The sequence below is a fragment of the Mus caroli genome, chromosome 9 (assembly GCF_900094665.2).
Source record: "Mus caroli chromosome 9, CAROLI_EIJ_v1.1, whole genome shotgun sequence".
Taxonomy (NCBI): Eukaryota; Metazoa; Chordata; class Mammalia; order Rodentia; family Muridae; genus Mus; species Mus caroli.
The window spans coordinates 110,400,624-110,410,467 of record NC_034578.1 but is presented as its reverse complement, the minus strand read 5'-3'; positions in this window follow the sequence as shown (position 1 = coordinate 110,410,467).

Genomic DNA, 9,844 nt, shown 5'->3' with positions numbered 1-9,844 from the left:
AAGCGGTTTTAACTCCAAAAAGGCTTCAAATTTGAGGCAATCTCGTAGGATTAAATTTCAAACAGAAAGTCTGACATTTTAATGCCCAGAATTAATGAGTTTGAACTTACATAATCCTGCAGAATTTCAAATAGAATTCATTACAAAGTCTCTGGCCCCTGGAAAGCTCACACACATACACTTGCCGGGAGAGACTGAGGTGGACACACAGCTAAGGACCTGGGAGAATGTTGGCTTGCCAATGAGACTGTGACAGAAGATCCTGTAGCCTGGAGACCATCTAGACTTGAACTTCACAGTCAGCCACACGTGACATCACACACACACACACACACAAAGTCCTGAGAAACAAAGACAAGATTCAGGGCAGCTCTTAGTGCTCCACAATGGGCTTCCTGGGACAGCTAGCTCCAAAGAGAGAAGGTGAGAGTAAGCCAGCAGGAGCCACAAACCTGCTTGGTTACCCTTCTTCATCTGCCTTCCCTTTCTTCCTCCCATCTTCCCTTATCTTCTTTCCTTCCTTCCACCCACCTCCTTCCTTCCTTTCTCCTTTTATTTTTTCAGGGGTTGATCACAACAAACAAACAGAACTAAAGCTGCCCCAGGTCGGCCTTGAACTACCTGCCCCCCCTCCCAAGTGCTAGGATTACAGGCCGGAGCTTCCGAGGAAAGCCATCAGAGCTGAAGATGTAGACAAGAACAGCAGCCACTTTGAAACAATGTAGCGGAGTCACAGAGATCCAAAATAAGAGAGGTATCAGGGGGGGCTGGTGAGATGGCTCAGTGGGTAAGAGCACCCAACTGCTCTTCCGAACGTCCAGAGTTCAAATCCCAGCAACCACATGGTGGCTCACAACCATCCGCAACGAGATCTGGCGCCCTCTTCTGGAGTGTCTGAAGACAGCTACAGTGTACTTGCATATAATAAATAAATCTTTTAAAAAAAAAAGAGAGAGGTATCAGGGTCCTCAAGATGGCTCAGGACCACATAAAAGTGACTTCCACTTAAGGCTGACAACCTAACTTCAGGCCCTAGGGGGCGAGGTGGGGGGGGGAGGTAGGCAGGCAGGGAGGCAGGGAGAGAGACCAGAAGACCAGATGTGGTGGTGTGCAGCTGCAACCCCAGCACTCCTACAGAGAGGTAGGATGTGGAGACTAGACTGGCTGGAAGCTCACAACCCTGGTGCCGTGAAGCAGAAATGAGATAGAGCCAGTTTAACTAAGCTAAGGCAAGAACTGACTCCAGACACTTGCTGTCTTACCCCACTCCCATGCCTTACCACATCACACCTGCACACATGTGTCATACACAGATACACATGTAACAATAATAAATGATGTACATCGAGCCAAGGTTACAGTTGCTGGGCAGATAGATATCTTTATAGGAGAACACCATTAATCCCAGCACTCAGGAGGCAGAGGCGAATGGATCTCAGTGAGTAGGAGGCTAGCCTGATCTACATGGTTAGTTTCAGGCCAGCCAGGGCTACATAGTTAGGTTCTGAATAATTAATAATATAACAATAATAATGTTTTAAGAAGAAGTGCTCCTGGGGCCTGAGGATGTAGGTCAGGGGCGGAGCACAGCGATCACACAGGAAGCCTTGGCTCTGGGCCCTAGCGTACCAACAGAAGCTGATTTTATAGGTTATAGTGGCTCTAGGCAAGCTCCTGTCTGGCAGTCTTTTCTTTGTTTTGCTTTGTTGAGATGGAGTCCCATGTAGCCCAGGCTGGCCTCCCGTTTACTCTGGAGCTCACAATGACCTTGAACTTCTACTTTTCCTGCTTCTACCTCCAGAGTTCCTGGTGCCAGGTGTACAGCAAACATCACACCAAGCCCTGCAATCTTTTGAGATATCTCACGGTTAGGCAATCGCACAGAAACTCCCAGCTTTCTTTATTTCTGGGCTGGGCTGATAGAAGCAACTCCCTATCCAAAGCTGCTCTCAGAGCTGGGCCCACACAGTAGACGTGGAAGACAGGCTCCTGCGGTTCCCCTGCCATCCCGCAAAGAGAATCTTGGTAAAATAAAGCCAGCCCTCCAGAAGCCTGAGGTCAAGGACAACAACAGGGAGATCTGAGGGACAGGTGACCCGGGACTAAAGGGTCCAGGTTCATCTAGGCAGAAACTAGCTCTGACAGAAATTAGCCAGAGCCAGCCTCCTCCAGCCACGCCCATTCCAAGCCACCCTTGAGGACAAAGGCCCAGCAGAGGCTGAGGGAGGACTGGCGTCAGTTCACCCCAAGTGGCATGGACGGCCAGAACTGACTGAGTCACACATTGGGTGTTGGGGAAGAGAATAAAAGAAGCCGCCAAGAAAAACAAATGTGGAATTTCTTCTGTGAGAATGTGGTTCCTGTCACAGCGGTGGGAAGCCCTGATTACATTGTGGTTCTGTCTATATTTTCAACCAATTGCTGAAGGCTAGCCAGAAATACCACAGTGCGTGCTTTCCCTTTACCCAAGGCAGCTGAATGTTTATTTCTCAAGTTTTGTAAACCCTTGTTTATTGGTGCGGGGGCCTGGGAGGGCCACAGGTACATCTACCATGCAACAACTATGGAGTTCAGAAGACACTATTCTGTGACCGGTTCTCTCCTTCCACAACTTGGCACCCGGGGACGGAACTCACAGATCTTCGGGCGACAATGAAAGCAGCTTTACCCTCTGAACCACGTCACCAGCCTAACAGCAGTCTTAAATGGCTTCATCCTTCCCACTAAGAAATAAGGATCTTTGTGTTTTCTTGTTCCTCCTCTCTGTCCTCCCCACCCCCACCCCTGCACTGCTGCTGAGACAGGCTCTCACTGTGTAGCCCAGGCTGGGAACTGAGCTCGGATCCTCTGCAATAGTGACAGGCACCCTTAACCAGAGAGCCATCCCTTCAGGGCCCTCATCCCAATTTTAAAGTGCAGTTATAGACCTGGTGGGGTTCCATTAATATAAGCTGTCCAGAGTGTGTGCTAACACACTATCCCTGAGCCACAAATACTTTAAAAGCAAAAACAAAACAGGAGCTTGCTATATAGATCAGGCTGGCCTAGAACTCACAACCATCCTACCTCCCACCTCTCAACTACTGTAATCACGGATGTGTGCCATCTTCCACGCCTGACTTTCTTACTGTAGTTTTCACTTGTGCGCGTGCGCACACACACACCTCTCTGTAAACATAATTAAATGGTTGTTTTCTGCGGTGAGTTGTCAGAAAGTCCATTTTGTAACAGTAGCACCCATTTGGGTTAGAGGTAGAGGTTCAAATCCTGGCCACTTTCAAAGGCCTAACAAAGGTATCCCCCATCCTCCACAGCACACCCTGAGCTCCCAATCTGATTTGGGTAATTTGTAGCCATAGGGGTCTCTCTCTAGCCCACCACCTCCCACCCCTTCACCTCCCCATCCCCATCACCACACCCCTGAGCACTGGGATTAAATGTGTGCACCATGATGCCTGGCTTTTCTTCTTAGCATTCTCAATGAAATCCACCTCCATTAAAGTCACAGCTCTACCAGGCAGGCAGCTGGAGTATGAGTGTGTGTATGTGTGTATGTGTGTGTGTGTGTGTGTGTGTGTGTGTGTGTGTATGTGTTTGAGAGAGAGAGAGAAAGAGAGAGAGAGAGAGAGAGAGAGAGAGAGTGTATATAATAAGCATGGAGACACAAGAGGCCCTTCTTGTTCCAAGTGTTCAAGATTTATGAAAAAATAACTACTCCTTACCCCTCCACCCACCCAGTGAATACTCACCACACACCAATTGGCTGGGGGATGCTACCATCTTCAGAAGATCCCACGTGCTTCTCACAAAGCCGAAACACCGTACGGCTACTGGAGGTGCGGTATGGCTCAGCCATAAAGCACTCACCACAGATGCCTAAGGCCCTGAGTCCAATACCTAACCCTGTAGGCCAGGGATGGTGGCCTGTAATTCCAACACTTAGGAGGTAGAAACAGGAGTTCAAGGCCAGTCTCGGCTACATAGCAAGTTTGAAGCCAGTCTAGGCTACAGAAGACCACATTTCAAAACAAAACAAAGGGTGTAGAGATGGCTCAGTGAAAAAGAGCGCTTGCTGCACACACATGAGGAGATGAGTTCAAATCCCCAGCACCCAGGGACAAAGTCAGGTGTGACCACACACTCACATAACGTAGCACTCTAGAGGGCCTCAGGGGAATTGTTGGGTCTTGCCGGATGCCAGCCTAGCTCCAAGAGATTCCGTACTGTTTAGTTTTCTGTACCCTTGACACGAGTTATCGTCATCTGAGAGGAGGAAACCCTAGTTAACAACGTGCCTCCATAAGATCTGGCTGTTGGCAAACCTGTACAGCATTTTCTTGATCAGTGATTGATGGGGAAGGGCCCAGCCCATTTCTGGTTGGGCCATCCCTGGGCAGGTGGTCCTGGGTTCTATGAGAAAGCAGGCTGAGCAAGCCCTAAGGGGAAAGCCAGTAAGCAGCACCCTCCATGGCCTCGGCATCAGCTCCTGCTTTCAAGTTCCTGTCCTGCTAGAATTCCTGCCCTGACTTCCTTCAGTAATGGGCTATGTTGTGTCTGTGAAAGGCAAATAAATGTTCTCCTCCCCAAGTCGTTTTTGGTCATGGTGTTTCATCACAGCAATAGTAACCCTGACTACGACAGAGCCTGGTCTCCTCTGGCCTCCGTATGCACACTGCTGTATACACACATGTACACACATACAATACGAAGAAGAACTAAATATACACACATTTAACATAGACTCCCACTGTGCAGCTAATGAGCAGCAGACACAAAGCTCCAAACCACAATCACTTCCTCTAAGTGTCACAAGCCTCCAGACCGGGATGGAGAGATGGCTCAGTGGTTAAGAGCACCCACTGTTCTTCCAGAGGTGCTGAGTTCAANTCCCAGCAACCACATGGTGGCTCAAAAACCATCTGTAATGGGATCTGGTGCCCTCTTCTGGTGGGTCTGAAGAGAGCAGTGGTGTACTCATATACATAAAATAAATTTTTAAAAAAATCTTTAAAAACAAAAGCCTCCAGACCTTAACACAACTGATGCCATAATCCAAGTACCTTCCAGGCCATAAAACTCAGCGCCTCGACAGCACCACCTGCTGAAACTAAAGCAAAGGCCCGATCCATCCAAGCCCGTAGAGTTCTGAGAAAGTCTCTAAATATACTAACCTTGATTTTTTTTATTTTTTTTTAGTTCTGCTTCTGGCTAACCAATCTTGTTAACTGAAGTATGTCAACGTGAAATATGGATTTTTGTACTTGAAAACTCACCCTGAGAAAGGCTCGGGGCTACACTGGAATTTCTAATACTTATAACGACTTTCTATTGGCTTAAACCTGTGTCCAAGTAGTCTTCTCTGGTGGGTACCTCAAGCATAACCACTGTGCTGGGCGCTTCCAACCGACTTTCCCTTCTCCAGGCTGATGTCTCAGCCTCTGCTCTAACCGACTGAGACATCAAAGGTCCAGAGTAGTTGTCACCCTGCCTTGGTTGGTTATATTTTCCTTGTTGCCGTGACCAAATGCCTGATGAGGGAGGAGGGTGTCTTAGTCAGGGTTTTTATTCCTGCACAAATATTATGACCAAGAAACAAGTTGGGGAGGAAATGGTTTATTCAGCTTACATTTCCACATTGTTCATCATCCAAAGGAATTCAGGCCTGGAACTCAAGCAGATCAGGGTACAGGAGCTGATGCAGAGGCCATGGAGGGATGTTACTTACTGGCTTGCTTCCTCTGGCTTGCTCATCTCGGTTTCTTATAAAACCCAGAACTACCAGTCCAGGGATGGCACCATTGATCACTAATTGAGAAAATGCCTTACAACTGGATCTCATAGAGGCATTTCTTCAAGAGAGGCTCCTTTCTCTGTGATAACTTCAGCTTGTGTCAAGTTGACACAAAACCAGCCAGCACAGAGGGCCTCTCCAGGCTCACAGTTCAAAGGGCTCACAGTCCATCATGGTGGAAAAAGCACTCTGCAGAAGGCCAGAGCATGAGGCAGCTGGTCACACTGCATGAGCATTCAAGGCGCAGGGAGTTGATAGGAAATGCAGCCAGACTATCAAACGCCAAACGTCAAGGTCCATCCCAGTGGTTGACTTCCTCCATTGAGGCAGCCCTTCCCAGAGGTTCCGCAACTTCTCCATACAGTGCCGCAGGCTGGGGACAAAGATCAAACACGGGGTGAGCATTTGACATTCAGTCCACAACACACACTGTCTTCTCCCCCAAGCACTCTTAGCATAGCTTAGCTCTTGGCCTCACACTCCTGCTCCAAGAGCAGAATGCCCACTATAAAATGGACCTACACAGTGTGGAGTAGCACATGTGCCCTCAGATCTAGGGCCTGAGAAAACACAGCCTGTGCATAGCCAAGATAATCGTTGGGGTTTTTTTTGTTTTGGTTTGGTTTTTTGGTTTTTGTTTTAACTGTTTTGTAGTGATGGAATACTTTTCAAGTAATTCCTGGTGTCATCAGGAGGATAAAAACCAATGACATCCAAAAGAGATCATTATGATCCTGTGGGTACAAAGTGTGTGTACGAGGTGCCGAGGCACATGAGTGGAGGTCAGAGTACATCTCTCTCTGATGAACTACATCCTAATGGAGTTGGTTCTCTCCTTCCATCATCACGTGGGTCCTGAGGCTCGAACTCGGATCCTCAGGCTTGCACAGCAAGTGTCTCTACTTGCTGAGCCATCTTCCTGGCCCCTGAAAGCTGGGCAGTTGAGGAGACCCTGACTCTTGTGTGGAACACTAGCTATCTAAATATTAGCACACTTTATGGCCACTGGGGATGTCCCCTCCCTTTGTAATCAGCTTGAAAATCAAGGATTGGAAACTATAAGACTCTAATTACCTGTCGAGGGCTCAGAGTCTGTCCCTGGGTGGGGACCTGACCTTCTGACTCTCCTGGAAATTCATTAATAACTATGCAACAAACCTGATAAAGATTGAGATCTAGGAACTGGAGCTGCAAGTTCGATATGCAAGCATTTGACCGGAGTTCCATCCCCTCTAGCCACCAAGCCTCTACCCCTAGCTCTGAAGATGGGTCAGACAGAGGGTCAGAAGTTCAAGGTCAGCCTCAGCTACATAGTGAATTTGAGGCCAGCCTGGGCTACAAGACCAAGACCGACTGAGTCATTGTAACTGCCATATGTCTGACTTTATTTTCGGGATAATGGATTTTATTCCACCTGTTTTTGTTTTTTGGTTTTGGTTTTGTTTTTTTCGAGACAGGGTTTCTCTGTATATCCCTGGCTGTCCTGGAACTCACTTTGTGGAACAGGCTAACCTCAAACCTGCCTCTGCCTCCCAAGTGCGTGTGCCACCACTGCCTGGCTTATTCCACCTGTTTTGTGGGGAAGAAAGGGACAGGATGTGGAGAAGGCAGCTCAGCGGGTGAGAGCATCTCTCCGGGCTGTCCTCTCAGTCATCTCAGGCTGCAGAGCACAGGGCTGCAGACCAAGCGCTCGCAGCACAGGAGCGGCCTGAGTCCCGCACTGGCCTGTCCGGAAGCTTAGTGAGGACTCTGCAGTGAGGTCCTCCCTTGGAGGCACACTTGCAGAAAGCAAGGCCATTGGTGTTGAAAGATCCTGACAGAATGTAAAAGGTCACAGAAGCCCTGAAATTGGCAAGATAGACATCAGTGTTAGCAGAACTAGCTTCACTGATTTAGAAAAATAGAGGTGCACAGTGCTCTGGCCACTCCTTGAACCCGTGTGTCTGCCAATGTTTTGACCATTCCTTGAACCCATGTGTGTGCCCACTGCTGAAGTCCACTGCCAGGTGTTTGTGATATTGGTTGCCGGGAAAGAGTCAGAAAATCTCCCCAGCAACCACAGCCGGGCTAATCCGGAGTTGCTACACCTGCACCAGACTCTTTCCTTGTACCCCTCCCATACCCATTTATTGAGAATAGACATTGTTTAGATCTGGAAATCCCCTACTCCCCCCTTTTCCTTTCCCCCCTGAGGGCCTATAAAAATTGGACCCCTTTCCCCTTCTGGTCGACTCCTCTACCCCTGCGTGGGTAGAGTCGTCCCCAGAGCTCTGGCTTTCCCTGAATAAAGCCTCATGTGGTTTGCATCAAGCTTGGTCTCTCATGAGTTCTTGGTGTCCGCTATTGTCCCGAGGCCTGAGTGAGGGGCTCCTCTCGGAGTCTTTCGGTGTCTCTTTCCATAGAACAAGCATTGCATCTACGAGGCCTCTCCCCCAGACCCTATTTCCTTCCAGAAACCAGATCTCCAAGTACCACCTCCTCAGGTAGCCCAGCTTAGGTGATCCAGGGCTCCTCTGCCAGAATGGCAGTGTTGTGCCAGGGAAATGTCAGTGATCCCCCAAAACGCACACAGGAGCCAATCTGACGCAACTCACAGCAGGGTCTTTATTCTATTCGAGCTAGCTTGCCCCCCCCCAACACATCACTGTCATGCAGGGCAGTTTTGGTGGTGGGGAGAGGGGGGAGGCCCAAATGTCTATGGGGCAAGGCTTTATAGTAAGCTGCAAGCAGGAAATATGTGTTCAAGCATCTAATTGGAAAACTCCTGTGGCCTTTAACATGATTGGCTGGTGCTGGGAGTCATATCATAAACTTAACTTCTGCTCCTCTCTGCATTGGTGGTCGTTAGGCAAGGGGTGGGCTTGTAACCTGGGGTGCAGGTTTGTTGGGGGAATAACCTGGAGATGCTGGTCTTGATGGGGATTAGCCTAGAGACTGGAGCTAGGCTCAGGTTTTGTTGGGGGGCAACTTGGAAACCAGTGCTAGGTACCAGCCTGTTAGTCTACCTGAGTTCAAACTTAGGTCAGGTTCTCTAAAATGGAGTCTGAATTTAAAAGCTTTGCCATCTCATCAGTTACAGAGTTTGTTTTAGTTTGTGTTTTGAGCCAGCTTCCTCCTGCTATATCACCCAGGCTGGACTCGAACTCAGCCTCTCGGGGTTGAGATGGCAGCTGTGCACCACCACGCCCGGCTCATGATTAATTCTCTTCATAACTGTAGCCAGCATGGCGCTGAACACTGCAGACATGAGCTATGGGTGCTGTTAGCATGGCAGGATGCCTGGGGACGCTAAGTGTTTGCTGCCCTGTCCCTTTCATCTAGTTCCAGAGCAGACGTGATATGTCACTTCTTGTTGAAAACATCGAAGGGGACAGTAACAGTGTGTTCTTGGGTGGGGAAGATGGCTCAATGGGAAAGAGGGCTTGCCACCAAGCATGAAGACCTGAGTTCAACCCCCACAAGCCGCCTGGCAGAAGAAAAGAACTGATTCTCGCAAGTTATTCTCTGACTTCCACATGTGCACCTTGGCACAAGTTGTTGATTAAATTCCTTCCCCACGGGAGACACAAACACCATCGATCGCTCAGCCTACGCGCCAAGTCAAACAGAGACAGGATTCCATCAACAGTGCAATCTGGTGAACCCATGAGTTATGGGACTTCCTTACAGAGTTGGGGTGACCCTCACAAAAGGCTGCGCCCCAGCTGAGATGATGCTTTTCCCATTGCAGCATAGGTGTGGGCCCTCACCCCACACGAGGCCTAGACACCCTAGCCCCTCCCTGAGACCCTGAGCAGCTAGGCAGTACTGCTTACAAAGGGTGGAGGAAGTGGCAGGAGACTGAATTGAGGGTCTCATGACCCTCCTGCTTCCAAGAGTGACATAAACAGCCATCAAGGTCCCCTGGAATGTTCCTTTGCGAGGGCGCTCAGCTGAATGGCCCAAGGTGTTTGGCTGAGAGGACGGACAGTCCTGTTCAGTGTAAGTAAGGGCCTCCTCTGCCCTCCCGCCACCACACCATTCCTAAAGAAAGGAGTGTAAAACGTTGTATTG